At 33.1% G+C, this 19798-nt stretch overlaps 2 protein-coding genes across 5 annotated transcripts in view; both read right to left on the minus strand.

The window, feature by feature from the left end:
• LOC145192496 (NACHT, LRR and PYD domains-containing protein 9B-like) overlaps positions 1-16906 on the minus strand; it is a 46766-nt gene extending 29860 nt beyond the window's left edge. For 2 of the 4 annotated variants that reach the window (XM_090076358.1, XM_090076362.1), the window contains exons 1-2: positions 16552-16906; positions 15276-15334 (exon numbers count right to left, since the gene is read on the minus strand). The gene's annotated coding sequence lies outside the window, so the exon portion shown is untranslated. The remainder of the gene's footprint in view (positions 1-15275; positions 15335-16551) is intronic. The other 2 variants (XM_090076359.1, XM_090076364.1) reach the window with 1 other exon arrangement.
• Positions 1-19798, minus strand: part of LOC149893764 (ATP-dependent DNA helicase PIF1-like) — a 265925-nt gene that overhangs the window by 69728 nt on the left and 176399 nt on the right. The window lies entirely within an intron of this gene.

A 19798-nucleotide genomic window follows, 5' to 3' on the forward strand; every position in this document is an offset into this window, starting at 1 on the left:
AAAAAAATTATTATGCGTCACATATGTATAAAAAAACCCATATAAAGATTAAAAATAGCCTGGAAAAAACACATTAACCAAAGTTACCTCAAATTATCATCTTGCCCCGTATGCGGGGCAAGATGGCGGCTTTAAAAAAAGTAAATTCCATTATACCATTACCTCCTCAAATAATGCGATATCATAAATTCTAATTAATAAGATATGTAATACAAACGGTTATGTAATTTTTTCAACAATTAAACTATATATTTATATTGAGCTATGCAAAAAAAAGTCTACTAATCAGTTCATAGCAAATTCCAACACAACAATATAAAGCAAATGTCAAACAAAACATTTTAATGCATAATAAAGCAATGTAATAATGACTAAGCTACACAAAAGTTATTACAGTACAGGTTTATGGTAAAACATGTACTTTGGCGAAAGGACAAACGAGTCATCTTGCCCCATTCATCTTGCCCCTAGGCTACTTAATCTTTAAAATGACTCAGAACTCTACATAAATAAGTTATCATAGCTTAATACTACTTGTATGGCTTCCAAATTGAACAAACTGAATGAGAAATTCTTGCTTACCTTTGGCTGGTGATGTAATGATGAAATAAATCAAATACAAGTAGATAAATTTTTTTTTTCCTTAATATAGGAAAAACCTTTTTAATAATTTTCTTTGATTCCGAAAATAATTTTTATAAAAAAAAGGATAAATAAATCTAGTAGATGTAATCTACTTCCCTCTCAGCTACAGTCAGATTTCATATTTAGTTGAGTTTTGAAGATAACAATATAATTTCATCTTGCCCCATTCGTCATCTTACCCCATGTTCCCCTACTTATTTTTAATGTTTAAAAATTTGAATGAGAATTTGATAATCGATCAACTCTATGATAAATAATGTTTTAAACTCTACTCTTTATCATAATAATGAAACATTTTTACTTTATTTTTTTACTCTTTTTGATTATTGTTATTATGTATAAGGAAAAGCGGGTTCTGGCGCATTGACCCATTCCCATACTTAAGGATGCATAAAAAATGGCGAACACTTCATATCATGATAAAACCAATACAGTCGTCTTTAAAAATCAAGAAGAAGTATATAAATAATCATGTTATTTCTATACCAGTTCTTCAAGATGTCTGTTCTTGTTTATTGCCTTGTTTTGTAATGTCCGATAGCCAAGGTGTGAATTCCGTCTTGTAAGATGATTCTTTTGTATCGTTAGCGCTGAGTGCGACTTTATTAATTTCTTCGGTGTAAACGTCGTGAAGATGAGATCAGAAAACGTTCATGGTGGTGAGTTTTTCTTTGTTATTTGTTAAGTAGTCACCACAAGGTATTGATAACTTCTTGAAAGTCATCCCCTTCCTGTAATTTTTTCAAGACGTAAAGACACAAGTGGCCACAATAAGACGTATCACCAAACTGAACTCTCTCGCTGTTATAATAAACCGGGCTTTTTAAATAATCAATGAGCTCAACAAGAGGAGGCTGAGCATAAGAGTCAAAACTATATTTTTTGTCACCGTCTTTATACCAGCAGATCCAATGAAATCCACCAGTGCTTGAATCTCCTGTATTCACAATACCACATTCTTTTTTTCTTGGCTTTTTTGGTAACTCATCCCTGACAAAAACACCTCGAAAGTTTTTCAATTTTAACTGTTTAGCAGCCTTTATCAATTGAAAGTTAGTTAAAGCTTCATTAGGTAAAACAATTCCTTCTACGTCAATCCATTGAAAGTCGATCATTTTTTAATTTCTTAAAAAGTTTATCCGAATTTTTTAACAAGCGATTTTCATAGAATAGCACCTAAAAAGGGTATACTATTAAAGGGTGAGTTAGGCCCGAGTAATAAACCAGCTCCAACAGATTGATAACCTTTTCCAGTTTTAATGAAGAGTCCATCACCGTGAACATTTTTAGTCCATGGGGTGATAAACAATCCTTCTCCACCTAAAGTTTTTATCTTCATTCCTTTTCCATTTTTGCTCATGTAAAAAAGACCTCTTCCTGCAATTTTATCAACCATAGCAGAGCCGGCAGAAGAACCTACACCTGCTAACAATCCAGTGGCGAGAGCAGGAACAACCTTTGTGGCAAGAGTGCTGCCTAACATACCAAGTAACGGTAGAAGAGCTCCAATGAATCCACCTTCGACTTTTGAGTTGTATGCAATTTGTTTTTTGCTTAATTTAAGAGTGACTCCTTTTCCAGATTCATACGCTTTTCTGATTTTGTTCAATTGCGAATTAGTGATAGCGAGAACATGTTTACCGTTCAAGTCTTGATGAGAAAGCTTAATGCTAGTATCGGTTTTATCATGCATAGCTTTTTTAATTTTATCAGCTTGATCTTGTGAGATGTTAATTTTGATATTTTGATAATTGCTCATTTTTTATGTATTAAAAATTATTTATTTCACTTCTCGAATATGATATCGTATTGTAATATCTTCTCCACGAAAATCAACCAAATCTCCATTCTGATCAATGATGCGAGTAATCATTGTTGAAATTTCAAACAGTTTAACAGGAAGATAAATCAAATGCATTGGTCTCTCGATGATTTTATAACCTGGACTAACATTTGGATAAAAGGAGTAAATGCAATTTAATTGGGTTCCATTAATATAGGATGATCCGATAACGTTGTTAACGATTCTGATGGTGTTAATGCTTGAAATTCTAACGATATGATCCGACTCGTATTCGGAATTGGAATTCAATTTTCTTTTAGTAAACCCTAAAACTGAAGAGATGCTGTTCTCCACGTTAAAGTCAATCAAATAATTCAAACCAAGTTTAATGGTTGATTTTAAAGTATTAAGATTGATTCCAATTTGAAGGTTGTTTGGAGAGTAATTAATTTTATTTGCAATAATATAACTTCCACGTTGAGCTGTTTTTATTGTGTTAAAAATAGACTTTTGCAAATACTCATTGATGTCTTTAATGTCATAGCTTCCTGATGGAATGATAACGTTCTCCCAATGAGCTCCATTGTTCATGCTGTATTTGAAAGAATTGTTTTTACTGTTTACATTTGGAATGCTGTTGTAAGTCTCAAGACCGAGAAAAGCCATTTCATAACTTTTTCCTTCGTTAAAAACGATTTTATCCAAAAAATCAGTGGTGATAACACTTGATTTTCCATCTACATCGATGATTATACCTGACATTTTTTAAATAATAATTATTTTTTAAATTGTTTTAGAAAAATAAAAAATCATCAAACCCACTTCGGTACTTTCCCTCGTTCTTTTTAGAAGAGAGATCAATGACGGCAAATCCGTGAGGTTCATTCCAGCAATGATTGCAAAAGGCTTTAAATTCTTCTATTTTCATATCGCAGGAAACGTGATCTTGATAAATGTGATTAACGCTTTTTTGGTCCTGTTTAAAGAGACAAATAAAGTTAGCATTTTCTCTGATGGTATGTCTTGGAATCTCAAAATAGTTTTGAGCGAGATAAAAGCAGTCGACGTTAGAATGTCTTCCTCGGATATAATATTTTTCGCACTTGTTTTGATTGGTTAATTGTAAATCGTCAAAGATCATCAAATTGTTTTTAGATGAATCAAGATCTTCTGGTTCAGGCACATCGTCTGCTGTTTCGAAAAATTGACATTCCATATCATTGTCGGAATATTTTTTTGAAAGATCGTTAATAACATCTTCATGGATTAAATTCAATTTTTCCATTTCGTCTTGTACATCATCCGTTAACAAATCAACAATATCCTTTTTAGGAAGTTTATTTTCGAAAGACCTTTTGAGTATTTTGTATTCGGGTTGGAAAAGAGATTTTCCAAACACTTGTAAATGATTGTAGTCTAGCCATCCAGGTCTTAAAAGTAAATTTAAGAGCAGCGTTGTTTTTCCATATCCAGACTTTCCAACGATGATTCCTCGAATACTTCTCGGTAAAAGCTTGCTGTTGTTTCTTTTGGTTTTCCCAATTTTACACGACAATTTCATCACTTCCATATTTTTTATATTAAAAAAGTTTTTATATATGTTAAAATGTACTGCGTTAAGTGTAGAAGAGAGACTGAAACCATTCACTTGAAAAAGGAAATGACAAAAAACAATAGGTCTATGTTGAAAGGGAATTGCGACTCTTGTGGGATAAAAAAATGCAAGTTTGTTTCTTCGCATACGCCCAAAGGATCATCTTCGCATGCGATCAATGGAGGAGACTTGGTGGAATCGATCAACAATTTTTCAAAAAAAATCAAACTTCCATGGGCAAAGTTTCCAGGAGAAATGCACATTCCAGGGATGAATTTTGCAGGGCCTGGAACCAATTTGGACAAAAGACTCACTTCCACAGACATGTATCAAGATTGGAGCAAACCGGTAGACAGAGTGGACAATGCAGCGTATCACCATGATTTGGCATATAAATATTTAAACGACGTTCAAAGCAGAAATTTAGCAGATCGAATGATGCTTGAAGAAATGAATTCGATTCCCAATCCCACTCAAAAAGAAATAAGCGAGCGAAAAATCATCGCTCCCATCATCAAAGCCAAAGCTAAATTCGGATTGGGTGTAAGTGATTTGAAATGGACAGACCAGCTTGCAGAGGAGCTTCATAAACCGGTGATTCATCATTTTAAAAGAAGAAGGGTGATTGTAAACGACATTGATGAAATATGGGCCGCAGATTTGGTGGACATGCAATCGTTTTCAAAATTCAACAAGGGTGTAAAATATTTGCTCATGGTGATTGACGTGTTTTCAAAGTATGGATGGATCGTTCCGTTAAAAAGCAAAACGGGTCTTGAAGTGGCAGAATCGTTGAAAAAGATTTTTGGTGAAAGAAAATGCGTCAAATTGTGGGTAGATAAAGGAAAAGAGTTTTACAACAAGCACGTGAGAGCGTTGGGTGTGCAATTATACTCCACTGAAAACGAGGAAAAAAGTTCTGTTGTCGAGCGATGGAACAGAACGATGAAAGAGAGAATGTTTAAATATTTTTCAGCCAACAATACCAATAAATATATTGACGTATTAGATGAGATGGTGAAAAATTACAACAACACAAAGCACTCTTCTATCAAAATGACACCAGTTGAAGCTAGCGATGAAAAGAATAAAGGTAGGGTCTGGTGGAATCTGTATGGAAAGGATCAAACATTACCAGCAAAACCAAAATTTTCCATAGGTGATCAAGTGAGGATCGTAAAAAAGAAGTCTCATTTTGAAAAAGGGTATACGCCGAGATGGACTGAAGAGGTTTTTACCGTGTCAAATGTTCAGCATACGAATCCACCCACGTATAAAATCGCTGACGTCAACGGTGAAGAAATTCAAGGCACTTTTTACGAGCAGGAGATGCAAAAGACGCAACAAGACGTATTCAGAATTGAAAAAATCATTCGCAAAACCAAGAGCAAGTCGTTAGTCAAATAACTGGGATATCCAGACTCGTTTAATTCATGGGTAGATAATAATGAATTGTTAAGTTTGCAAAAATGATCTAAAAATTTATTTTTAATATGTAAAATGCATGCTCCTCACAAGTTTTTTAGAAATGTTACCTCAGCAGAAGTCCACAGTTTGGATTTGCAATTAAAAATTTTGGAAGAGAGGGTTAGAGAGTTGGAGGAAAGAAGACCGAACAACATTATTGTGTCTACGAAAACGTTAGATCATCCACCTTATTTCAACGTTAATGAACAATATGAGATTTTTGCTCAGAAAGACATTAAATTTGCTGCTCTCTCACATACAATGATAGCTTTATCCATTAGGTTGAATTTGGAGAAAGGTGTTGCAGTGATAACATTAATGAATAAAATTACTGATCAATTGAATTATAGAAAAAACGAAGTTATTATTTCAGAGTCTGTAGATGATGTTATTATGGATGTGAATAGTAACAGCAAACAGGACGTGATTGTTAAAAAAGGAGAAAAACTTTGTAAGATTAATTACATTGATTTAAAATAATTTTTTTATTGATAAAAAAATGGAAATATTGAATGAAAAACTTTATCCAGTTCTTCCAACAGCTCCTTCAGATGAAGGACATAGTTACCGGCTTCAGAAAATAAGCGAGATACAAAAAGAGATAGAGAGTGAAAAAGCAAAAAGAGTTCATCTAAGCAAAAAGTATCATCGCGTGTTTAGGATCATTTCTAATGTAGATAATACAATGCAAACCTTATGCATTGCTTTGGGTGTGACTGGAATTGGCCTTTTATCAACCATCGCTGCTGCCCCTGTTGCAATTGCGTGTGAAGGTGTAGCTATTGGAATGGGGTTTTTATCCATTGTAGGAGGTCAAGTCAACAAAAAACTAGCATTAAAAGCGGAGAAGCATGAAAAGATCAAAGTGTTGGCAGAGTCGAAATTGAATACGATTAGCGAGCACATTTCCAAAGCGTTGATGGATGGAAAAATAAACGATTCAGAGTTTCAATTGATTCTTGATGAGCTTCAAAAATTTAAATCCTTGATGGAGGAAATACGAACCAAAACCAAAAAGGGAATAGATGAAGTTACTAAAGAAAACTTGATCCAAAAAGGACGAGAAGACGCGATTCAAACGTTTAACAATTTGTTTAAGAAAGGATCAACGTAGTCGTAAAAACCAATTTATGTATTTTTCCACGTATTTTAAAAAGATGTTTTTCTTTAAAATACAAGACCTGAATAAAAGGGATGAAATTGTGAAAGAAATTAATGACAGACGAAAGAGGATTTATCAGAACAGCGTGAATGACAACATTTCAGATACGAATTTTCAAGCTGATGTGAGCAAGCTATTTAAACCCATCATCGAGAGCAATGAAAAGATGATCAAAAACCTGTCAGTCGATCAAAAAAAGAAAAGACCTTTCGAAGTGAACAAAGTTGGAGATAAAATGTACATTGGAAAAATGGAGGTTGAAATAGATGGAAATGATATCATTGTCGGTGAAGAAAAGTATAATGGAACAAAAGGTCTTTGGGAACTGATGACTGAATTAACAATACCAAAGAGCTATACCGATGAAGATTTGCAAAATTATGAAAAAATTTTAATGGATTGTGATGCTATAAGATCTGATTCGCAACCGCATAAACCGAAATCATCAAGAAGACCAAAGTATCAACAACTTATTGCTCCTATTTGGGAAAAAATGATGCGTATTGAAAAGGGTATAAAAGGTCGTGGTGTTATTATTCTTCCGAGCGATCCTAATGCGTTGATGGAAAAGCTTGAATTGAGTATTGCTGCATGGCATGCTGGGAATAAAGAGTCAAGAAATATGGCTGTTGCTATTTGCGATGAGCTGTTGAGACAAGGGGAGATTAATAAAGAGGAATATAAATCGTTAATGAGGACTATTGATAAAATTATTTAAAAAAATTGTTTTATTTTAAAAAAATGCTCATTGTGAACAAAAGAAGATATGTGAAAAAGAACGTTGTTGGTGGAGGTGGTATTGTAGGCATGATTAAAAATTTCATAAAAAGAGCAGCTGCGTCAAGTGTTACAAAAGCAACAGTGAATTTGCTTAAAAATGCTGCAACAAGCAAAATTGGACAAGAAGCGATTACAGCTGCAAAATCTGCTGGGACAGAGTTAGCCCTTTCAGCCATTTCCGCTGCTAAAGACGTGGCTATTGATAAAGGTAAAAAGACCATTGAGAAATTAAAGACTGGTTCATCTATTCAAAGTAAGAAAATGTCTAAAAAGAACGCGATTCGAATTCAAGACCTGGTGAAAATGGGACAGGGCATGAAAATAGTATGAAGATTTCTGTTGCGATGGCTTGTTATAAAATTGCGATTTCTTGCGATGAGAGACATTTAAATGAATTAAATAATTTTTTTATTATATAAAAAATGATAAGTACTGAGCGATTAAGAGTTACTGAGAACCCAGAGTATGATATTGGTATTGAAAAAGTTGATTTTTTTGAGTATCTTCCAACCAATCTCGATTTAAATTCTTCAGGCACGATTACTTTTGAGATTGACTGTCGATCGATTCAAACAGTACCATCAGAGGCTTACATTCTTATTGAAGGAGTGTTGAAAAAGAGCGATGGAACCTTTTATGATGCTAAAGACAACATTGCACTGGTGAACAATGCTTTGATGTATTTGTTTAATGATGTGACTTATGACTTGTCGGGAGAGCAAGTGGAAAGAGTGATGTATCCAGGTCCAGCCACCACCATACTTGGATTGATGAAATATCCTTATGGATTTCAGTTTGCTGATGGATTAAAACAGATGTGGTATATGGATACGTCAAATCTTGTTGGAAATTCAGGATTCAATGTTAGACGAGACCACTTGTTTGCAGACACTACATCCGTTGGAGCTTTTTCGTTTAAAATTCCGTTGAAGCACATTTTTGGATTTTCCGAAACCTATGACAAAGTTGTTTATGGGTTTAGGCATACCATCACCTTTACAAAGAAAGAATGTGATGATGCGATTTATAGAGCGGAGAGCGTTAGTGCAGGAATGATCAACCTTAAAAAATTCAGACTTTTATGCCTCGCGTTGAATTAGATATTTCGAAAAAGACTGAATTCATGAATTTAATGGCTCAAAAAATTCCTATTCAAGTGGCTTATAAATCAAACAAATGTGAAAGACAGCTTATTCCAGCCGGTCAAACAGAATTTACCTGGTCGCTTGGAAGAGTCACTGACAAAAGCATTCCAAGATTTATCTTGTTCGGACTTCAGACAAACAGAAATTCCAGTCAAACAGTTAATCCGTCACTATTCGACCATTGTGATGTTAGCAATTTTTACGTGACTGTTAATGGAATAAAGTATCCAAATTACAATTACGACTTGAATTTTGGAGAAAAGAGAGTGGTTATGGCTTATTCAGATGCGTTCTCTTTTGATGAAAAATATTACGGCACAAATGAACTTGTTTGTCAATCTGGGTTAAGCTTGCTTGAATATATAAAATTATATCCGTTGTTCTTTGTGGATATCAGCAAGCAAAAAGAAAGAGTGGCGTCAGAAACAGCTGAATTAGTGGTAAACCTTAAATTTCGAACTTCAACTATTGCAAATACCGTTATTTTTGCAGTGGTTATTTCTGACAAACTGCTTAAATTTGTTTCAGACGGAACCAACATGACTGCTGTTTATAAAGATGTCTTTTCAGGAAAAATTGAATTGACTTAAAAAAAATCTTGGTATAATAAAATGAGATATACAACATCGTATTCGAAAAATTTGTTGAATGAAAACGGCGTTAGTAAAACAGCAGATGATTTAATAACGTTGATGATGCTTGCGGTTGAAAATAATTTGATCAGTAAAGATGAGATTTTAGAAAGAGCAAAAGAAAAAAAAGTAAAGCCTCCTCCAAAAGAAAAAAAACCTGTTGATCCAAAATGGGAATGGCTTAGTTTAGTTAAGAAAAAACCCATCACTGTGAGAATAACCAACATTGAAACGGGTGAGGTGACTGAATACAAGTCTCTTTACAAAGCGATGGCAGGGACTGGACGTGGATGGAGATATTTAGAGCGTCGAGATGGAAAGGTGGATGATGGAATCAAGATTAAATTTTTAAATTCTGAAAAGCTTGAAAAACGTAAAAAGCAGCAAAATTGATTTTTTAACTTTTAACATGTTAAAAAATTGACTTAAATAAAATTCTTGGCATAAATAAAAAGATGGAGAGGAAGTATGTGATTGAATTTGATACCATGGGTCGTGCGCATCTGTTTGATGAAGAAAAAGAAATTCATGCGGCTGGATGCGAATTTACTGCACATGACGAGTGGGGAAGAAAGTATACGATTAGATTTGATGAAATGGGTCAAGCACATGTATACGACTCAATAAACGAAATTTTTGCCAATTATCTTGTTTCATAAGTTTTTAATTCTCCCGCGAAAAGAATTAAAAAACGGTGAAAACTTTTCGAAGAAGAAAATATGCTGAAAGTGTGCCAAGATTTAAAAAAATTGAATTGACTTAAAGAAAATCACGGCAGAGATAAAATGAGTATCTATTCTTCAAAACCAGAATTAATTGCTAAAGAGCGAAAACTTGAATGCATTGAAAAAAATTTTATTTCCCTTAATAAAATGGGTGATAAAACTGATGCTAAAAAGCAAAAAGCAAAAACTACCGCTAAAGAGCGAAAAATTGAAAGTGACAAAAAAGAAAAATCTTTCCGTAATAAAAATGGAAAGTAAAACTGTGAAAGATCGAAAAGTATCAATGGCATCATTAAGAAGGGATGCTAAAGAAAGGTACATCAAAGGCTATACCAAAATGACAGGGGAACAGCTTGTTGAGGCTATTAAAACAACAAGACCTATCATTGGTCAAAAGTCTGTTAATGATCGAAAAGATCGAAACTATTCCAAAATGACTGTAAAAGAATTAAGAGAGATGGCTAAAGGTCGTGGTGATATCAAAGGTATCTATAAAATGAGAAAGGCTGATCTCATTGCAGCTTTAAATATTACCATCATTGGAAGTGGTTCACGTAGACGCACGACTGAGGCAAGACCGTTGCCTGTTAATGAAAGACCTACCGTGGTTAGGTTTGTTAAGCCACCTGTAAAAGTTTCTGTAAAACCAACAAAAGTTTCAATAAAGCCGATAAAAGTAAGGTTTGTTAAACCACCTGTAAAAGTTTCTGTAAAACCGACAAAAGTAAGGTTTGTTGTTGGTTCTGAAAGACCTGTGCCTGCTCCTCGTAGACGAACGACTGAGGCAAGACCTGTGCCTGCTCCAAGACCAAGGTCTGACGACTTGATTTCATTCAAACCTTCTACTCTCTTGCAAAATCGGGTGACAGGAGATGAACCCTCTATTCTTAACACACCGGTTATCGATTCAACAAACGTTATTACACCTAGACCGGTTCCTGCTCCAAGACCTGGTTTATTTTCAACTCTGACGGCAGTTACAAAAAGTGTGGCATCTTATGTTAAAACTAAGTTTAATGATATTAAAGAATGGGTAGAACCCTACGTTCCTGAAGTAGTCAAGAAGAATGTAAACGAATCAGTGGAACAAATCGATGAAAAGATAAAGTCACTTGTATTAAAAACAGTGTATAAACCTCTCGCGCCAAAACCAATTACAGTAAAGTTTAATATGACTAAGCATTCAGCAGAGCGTTCAACCAGAGTATTTTCTTACGAGCCGTCTTCTCGGCAACAAGACATTGTTTCATTTCAAAACTTGGTGAGAGAGTCTGCTATTCAAACCATGGATGGAGAAAGAAACACAAAGGTAAGAATTGTTTTAATCTGTGAAATGACTCGCGTAAGCATCTTGACTGGTGAGGAAACTACTCAGACAGCTAACTTTTCATCTAATGCGCAAAGATTATTAGAGGGTGATGATGTGAGAGAGCTTATGACTGAAATGGAAGAAAAAATCTTGGAACGTAGCGCTAATTACAACAAGATGGGATCCAATTGCGTCTTGTCAAAGATTTTAAGAATGGATATAAGCTTTGTTGATTATGAACCTTTCAAGGGCTCTTCCTACATGGAGCTGCCTCTCAAGTTGAAAAACAAAAAGGCTATCATCAACATGGTAAACAACGACAATGAATGCGTCAAGTGGTGCGTCACCAGAGCGTTGAATCTTAAAAATAGAGACAATGAAAGAATTGACAATGATCTTATTTTAAAATCAGAAGAGTTGAATTGGGAAGGAATGGAATTTCCTGTAAAGACAACTCAAATCAAAAAGTTTGAAGTGAATAATCCTGACATCAGCGTGAACGTCTTTCACTATGAAATGAATAAGCCTCAACCTATGCTTATATCCAAATTTCATGATCGAAAGCACTGTGTTGATTTGCTGTATATTTCAAACAAAGACAACAGCCATTATTGCCTTATTAACAATTTCAGTCGGTTTGCCGGCTCCTCAACAACGAAAGGAAAAAGAAAACTTCATTTTTGCAGAAATTGCATGCATGGTTATGACCAAGAAGAAAAGCTTCAAATTCACAAAGGATACTGTTATGAGAACGCCCCAATGAGAATTGATCTTCCTAAAGAAGGGTCAACCCTTGAGTTTAAAAACTACAACAACACCATGAGAGTTCCGTACTGTGTCTATGCCGACTTTGAAAGTTTCATCAAACCCATCAATGACAACACTTGCACCCCTGACTTAAAACAGTCATACACCAAAAAATACCAAAAGCATGTTCCAAGCTCCTTCTGCTATTACATCATAGGACCTGATGGTTTAAAAATTAAATCTTTTGAGTATACAGCCGAAAGCGATAAGGATGACGTAGGTAAAAAGTTTGTTACCAGTATTGAAGCTGACTTTATAAAGATTTGCTGTGATAGTTATTCACTTAAACAACAATGGGAAAACAAGAAACATAGGACTGATGAGGATGAAAAGAAGTTTGAAGATGCAACTGAATGTCACATTTGCAAAAAGGATCTTAACGGTGACAAAGTGTGGGATCACTGCCATTTGACTGGAAAATACCGCGGTGCTGCTCATAAGAAATGCAACTTGGATTATAAAATTCCAAAATTCATACCAGTCATTTTCCACAACTTGTCTGCCTATGACAGTCATTTGTTCATCAAGAGATTAGGTGGAAAAAACGGAAAACTCAATTGCATACCCAACAGCGAAGAAAAATACATCAGCTTCTCAAAAAGCATCAAAGTGAGAGATTCGATTGATAAGAAAGGTAATCCGAAAAAAGTGTATAGAGATTTAAGGTTCGTTGACAGCTATAGGTTCATGCAAAGCTCGTTAGCAGATTTGACTAGCAACCTTGTTAAAGATTTGTGTGAGGAGTGCTCTAAATTAGACCCTAAGACATGCAAAAAGGACTGCCTTGATAAGAAAGGTAAAAAATGCAAGTGCAAAGACAATTGTAAAGACTGCGCTCATAGAAGATTTAAAAAAGGAGACATCATGTGCAAACATCTCAATTCATTATATAGCGGAGAACAAAGAAATTTGCTACTAAGAAAAGGAGTTTACCCCTATGAATGGGTGGACTCGATTGAAAAGTTTTCCGAAACGCAATTGCCTCCGAAAGAAGCCTTTTATTCTAGACTAGATGATAAACGCATCAGCGATGAAGACTACGCGCATGCACAAAACGTTTGGAACGTATTTGGATGTGAAACCTTTAAAGACTATCACGAGCTGTACAACAAGTCTGACGTGCTGATTCTTGCCGATGTCTTTGAAAATTTTAGAGACACTTGCATGGAATATTACGGCCTTGATCCCGCCTGGTATTACACCTCTCCTGGTTTGGCTTGGGACGCTATGTTAAAGGAAACTAAAATTGAGCTGGACTTGATAATCGATATTGACATGCTCAACATGATCCAAAAAGGAATACGCGGTGGAATCTGCATGATCTCGAATCGACTTGGAAATGCTAATAACAAATACATGGACAAATATGATCCTTCACAACCATCCACATTTATTCAGTACTTAGACGCCAACAATCTTTATGGATGGGCTATGAGTAAAGCTCTTCCCGTTGGTGGATTCAGATGGATGACTGATCTTGAAAATTGGCGCAGCATGCCGTGCATTCTTGAAGTTGACTTGAGCTATCCTGTTGAGCTTCACGATTTACTTAACGACTACCCTCTTGCACCTGAAAGATTAACTATTGGAAAAGTTGACAAACTCGTTCCTAATTTAAACAACAAAGAAAAATACGTCATTCACCATGAAAGCCTAAAACTCTATGAACGATTGGGATTGGTCATCACCAAAATTCATCGAGGCTTTACCTTCAGAGAAGAACCCTTCATGAAATCATACATTGATGGCAACACCGATAAAAGAACAAGAGCTAAAAACGAATTTGAGAAGGATTTTTTCAAACTCATGAACAACTCCGTCTTTGGTAAAACCATGGAAAACATTCTAAAGCATGTTGATATTAAACTGGTTACCACAAGAAAAGAAGTCTTAAAATTATCCAAAAATCCTCGTTATGATTGGTACAACATTTTTGATGAAAACCTTGCTGCGATTCACATGAAGAAAACACAAGTTACTTACGATAAACCTGTTTACTTGGGAATGAGCATCCTCGACCTGAGCAAAACTCTCATGTTTGAACACCACTATGACTACATGAAACCTAAATACGGTGATCGAGCAAAACTTCTCATGACTGACACCGACTCGCTCATTTATGAAATCGAAACAGACGATTTTTACAAAGACATTGCTGATGATGTACTTGAAAAATTTGACACGAGCGAATTTCCAAAAGACCATCCTGCCATTGAAAACGTTGGCTTCAAAGTAGGAAAAAATAAAAAGGTTATTGGCAAGTTCAAAGATGAGACCGGTGGAAAGCAAATCACGCAGTTTGTCGGGCTTCGACCTAAGCTCTACTCCTACTGCATCCCTGAAGAAATTGAAAAAGAAGATAAAGAGCACAAAAAATGCAAAGGAGTCAAAAAGAACGTGGTCAAAAATAAGATTACTCATCAAGACTACTATGACTGCTTGCAGGGTAAACAAGAAAAGCTCGCCACCATGAACGTTTTCAGATCTCATCTTCACGACGTTTACACCGAAGAAATTAATAAAGTCGCACTCAGCGCTAACGATACAAAAGAATCATCTTACAAGACGGAATTCACACCTTGGCTATCGGACATTACAAAACAAGGCAATAAACAAGAACAGACATCTTGAAGAACTGGTATAGAAATAACATGATTATTTATATACTTCTTCTTGATTTTTAAAGACGACTGTATTGGTTTTATCATGATATGAAGTGTTCGCCATTTTTTATGCATCCTTAAGTATGGGAATGGGTCAATGCGCCAGAGCCCGCTTTTCCTTATATATGTTATTATATTTTAAAAAGTCAAAGACTAATGATTCATACTAAAAAAAGAAATTAAGAAAATATCATTAAACCATGCACCAACAACTGGAACTGATAAACCTTAACACCCCAAAAAGATAAATTAATAATAAGTTTTTACATTGAAATTACACAAATGTAAACACAAAATTAAAATATTAGTTCGACGATGAGCATCAGCAGCATTTGAGATTTTGTTTATAGAAGATTTTCGTAAAAATTTACTTCAGTAAAATTTTTAAATGATTTATCAAACAACTATAAATTCACCTCAAAAAAACTTTTGATGTTTTCACTGTTTAAAATCAAACTTAAAAGGATTAAATTTATCCAGTTTTGATTTTATGCTTAAAACGGTATTCAAACGATAGGAATATGCATTTTAACAAAAACCTTCATACATCGCTAACAACTTACTTGATTTGCCTTGGAAAGTGGCTTCATAAAGCTTTCTGTTTCATACCCAAATGATTTATCTAAGAAATAAACTTGTTGAAAAAGAAAACACTGATAAATTTTATAAAAAAATATTTAAAAGTTAAACAACTAAAGTCATACTTTTCCGTGCTTCTCCCTATTCATTCAACCTATTTCTTATGTCAGGTGTAATAATGCATTTGTTAAAACATCAAGTTACGGAAACTCTTTCTGAATTCGAATTACATAAAATTTCTTCTCAAGAAAGAGCTTTAAAGAAAATTCTACAGAAAATTTCTATTAAAATCATAATCACGATATTTCTTAAAGATTTCATCGTAAGTTGTAAACCTTTTCTTGAATGAATGGAATCACGTTTCTTTTGTGAGTACCCGGTCTGCTCACGTGATTGTATTCTTTCTAAAACGATTATGACCACTCTCTAAGTATTTTCAGTTATTATTTTGACCTGCACAAGTGTCAGTATAAATAATTTTGACATGAATTACTCGCAAAGATTTTCGGAGCTGTTGGAGCTTGCATTAAATCCATAGAAGGACTGCACAGCGCAGCATGAAGAAAAACATCAAAGACATCAAGTTCACTATTAATTGTTAAGAGTTTTCAAATGCTGTTGCATTTAGCGGTATTTGATTTCTTTGGAAATTGATTGAGAAACACTAAAAATTACACCAAAAACCTCAGACTTTCACCTGTTTACATTTTAGCATTCTATTTGAACTTAACCTCTTGTTTTAGCAAAATTTTTTACACATTTAAAAAGAAAAAATGATTTCTCGCCGTGTTTAAAAATAAATGTTTAAAAAAATAATTGAAAAAGAAAGGAGGATGAAGTAGTTTAACTCGTTTATTGTATTTTAAAGTCATCTTACAAAGAAGCTTCTGGCTATATAATTTTAGTTCGAATATAGGAGAAAACTCCTTATCTGCATAAGACCTTCTCATAATAAACTTTATTGTAATATATACGTATTGATATAAAACCAAGAGAACATTATTCTCTTACTATCCGCTCAAAATAAACTGCTCTAGACGACAGGAAGTGGAAGCGAAAACGAAAAATAAAACAATACGGAGGAGAGCGCACTCGCTTACACAACTCGTCTACTAGCGACAACTTATTGAAAGATGTGTTCATAAAACCTAGAAATTGAATTAGTTTCCTTCAAACTATGAGAAAAAAAATCGAAATGAGTTTAAAATAATGGTACAAATCCAATTAAAATTTTAAACTCACAAAAGAATTTTTATGTACCTTTGATTGAGCATATTTTTTTGATTCACTTTTCCTTTTAATACTCTCAGCATATTTTCTTCCTTATTTTCATACAGTTGATGCCTCCTTCTTCTTCCTTGAAATGATGGTAGTTTATTCGGTATTCGGGAGAAAAGGGAGGCCGGTAATTTTTAACTTGTATAAGTATGATTATTTTCCGGCACGAATAAGCTGTGTGTATTCTTTGATACAGTTATATGATTTCTCATATTTTTCTGAATTTAGTAATAAATTAATTTCAGAGTTTGCAACATCTTTTGCCATTTCATTCTCTAAATCAAGAACATTCTTTAAACCAGTCATGTTCTCTTCATTAATCAAAACCTAATACTTTGTAAAAATTTTAATACGTTGTTGACGAAGTTTTGTTGACAAAACGGCTTAAAACAGCATGATAAGCAACATAACAAATATACCTATCATGAATCTAAAAACCTTCATTTACACAAAATGAAATGAAATAAAATGTTTTTAACTCATAAAAGAACAAGTTTTTATTGAAAATAAAAGTTAAACAAATTTTATTTCATAAAATCAAAAAATCAAAACAACAATTTTCATCAAATATATTCAACTTTTGCATATTAATTGCACTCAAGTTAAAATACAAAAAATTCAAATTTAAAGTGATATCAAAAATGACTCCTTAACCACATTTGATCAATTTCATTAAAATACGTGATTTATGATAAATAAGTTAACAAGGTGTTTGAAAGTCCCTAATAGCAAATATCATTAAAAAATTTTTTTCATTTATTGGTAACAACTCGATGGACATTGATTGGTTAAACACAACCCACAATGCAATTTTGAAGGCCTACAAATCTACAATCTTTTTGCCAAAAATAAAAAACGACACAAAGATAAGAAAAAAATCAAAATAATCAAAACTTGGTTCATGAAAAAAAAAAATCTCTTTCAAAAAAACGAGAATTTTTTTAGGAAGTATTTTTGACTAACTAGTTTTAGTAGAAAAATTGCAAATTTTCTTTTAAAACTAATTATTCAAAAATACAGAAATCAGTCAGATGATGACGAAAGAAAGTACATGCGCATCAAAATCATGTAGCCAAATTTCTTGATTTATTTGTAGATGAAAATTTGAACTGAAATAAACATGTCGCCTACTTAGGTTAACAAAATATGAAAAAGTGTTTTATCACATGTTTTAATTGTACACATAATAGTTGTGATAACTAATATGATAAATGATAAAAATTGTGATAACTAAACAAATTTGCTTGTTTTTTTGTTTTCAGTTTTAATTTCGTGAAGTTCATATCAACGATATTGATTTGAACATGTTATTGATATGTTATATACAGTTATTGTTCTTGTGCAAGTTCCCCTCATTTTTATTGAAACCTTTTTTTTGATAGGATTTACCATTACATTGATTTTCATTACATTTGTTTATATAACAGTTGTTTAACAAAATGTCCACGACCTTTTTTTTTATGAAATTGTAAAACTGTTTCACTAAAGAGAAGATACAAAATACAAATATAAGAAAAACTACGGGCGCTGAAAAAAACCTTATTTTTGGAATTTAAGCTGATAAAAAAATATTTAATACTGGATCTAAAAAGGGATTAAATTAAAAGACTGGATATAAAAAGAGATAAATTAGGACTCTAAGGTATCTTCTAGAATGATCTCTGTTAAGACATCTTTTATTAGAAAATTTTCCAGAATAACTGAAGCTGTGAATTCATTAAATCAATCATGAAAATAAAAAGTTTAAGAAGGATCAAAGCTGCATGACCAGCTTTGAATACATCATAAAAAATGAACCGAAGTTTGATTTTGTTATTAAAGATATAAAATATTTGTTGAAGATTTTTACGATTTTTAAGCTACGAAACAGTTTAAGAAACAGTTCAATGAAACGAAGTTTAAGAATAAAAAACACCACCAAAAAATTTAAATAAAAATGAACAAAAACAATTAAAAAAATAAACGAAACTTTAATCTCGAAAGTATTACAAAATAGTTCAAAATGAAAAGTGAATAAATAGAATGAAAAAATTTTACTGAATAATTATTTTTAGGATTTTTCCAAAACACTTGTCCCTTTGTTTTTTCCTAAAATATAAACTCCTTCCCAGGACCTCAAAACACTTTTGTCGGAGAATAGACTTTTTTACCATAAGCTAAATTCAGGATGAAACAACTTTTTAAAAAATGGTCAGTAAATATTTTTTCACTTGGAAAGCTTTCATTAAAGTTAGGGTAGTTAGCGAGGATATAAAACACGCATTCATTTACAAATTTTAAAACCATAATGTTTGACATCTTCAATCGTCGACCATGCAAGACAACATTCACTTTTTTGATTGCCTCTACTACAGTTGTAGCCTACATTTTCGTTTAAATTCAGCTGCCCACTTCTTGAAAATGAAATATCGCAGCACTTTAATTTTTTTCATCTCATAAAAGATTTCTGTCGGCGTGAAATTTTTTAAACGAAAAAAGGATAAACACAATGTTTCTTTTACTTTTTTGATAAGAAAAAGTGAAAGAAACATTGTGTGTACACTTTTTTAATTTTTAAATTTTCGTGGGAGGTCTGGTATCCATTTTCTTGATTTCGTAAAACTTTTTGCGTGGCTATTATTAAGATTTACACAAAATACGGAGTATGATCTGAACTTAATTCAAATTTCACGTGCTTCAGAGAAAAAAGAATTATCTATCTTGGTCATCTACAGTAAAAGTTTTCTTTATTTGAGTACTCCTCTCAAAATATTCTTAGTTCCTGATTTAAATTAATCCTGAAATTTTTGTTCATTATCATAGATGCACTCATGAAATAGTAGTATGATTAACTTAAAATTTTATAACTAATTCGATAAGATGCGATGATAAAGTTTTCGAAATAAAACTCATAAAAAGATATTTTTTCCGTTCGTTAATAAAAAAAAAAGACAAAAAAATGAAAGAATGAAAAATCTTTAAGAAGATTTATCTTTCATCAATAACGCGACAAGCAATTTTAAATTCATTAGAATAAACAATATTTTCAAAAGAAACCTGTCATATTTCATATTACTTAAATTCATAGATAAATATCTTTTTCAAATTAACATAATAAAACTGACGGTAAAAATAAAAACTCACAAAATAACCTGATCCAAAAGACGGACCTAAAGAACTCATCTTTCTAATACACTGATTTGGATTATTATATATTGAATAACGGAAAAATGAACTTTGTCACAACAAT

Source organism: Hydra viridissima, unplaced genomic scaffold, assembly GCF_058129835.1.
Source record: "Hydra viridissima isolate aposymbiotic clone 2 unplaced genomic scaffold, HvirCarnegie_v1 scaffold_1, whole genome shotgun sequence".
Classification (NCBI taxonomy): domain Eukaryota; kingdom Metazoa; phylum Cnidaria; class Hydrozoa; order Anthoathecata; family Hydridae; genus Hydra; species Hydra viridissima.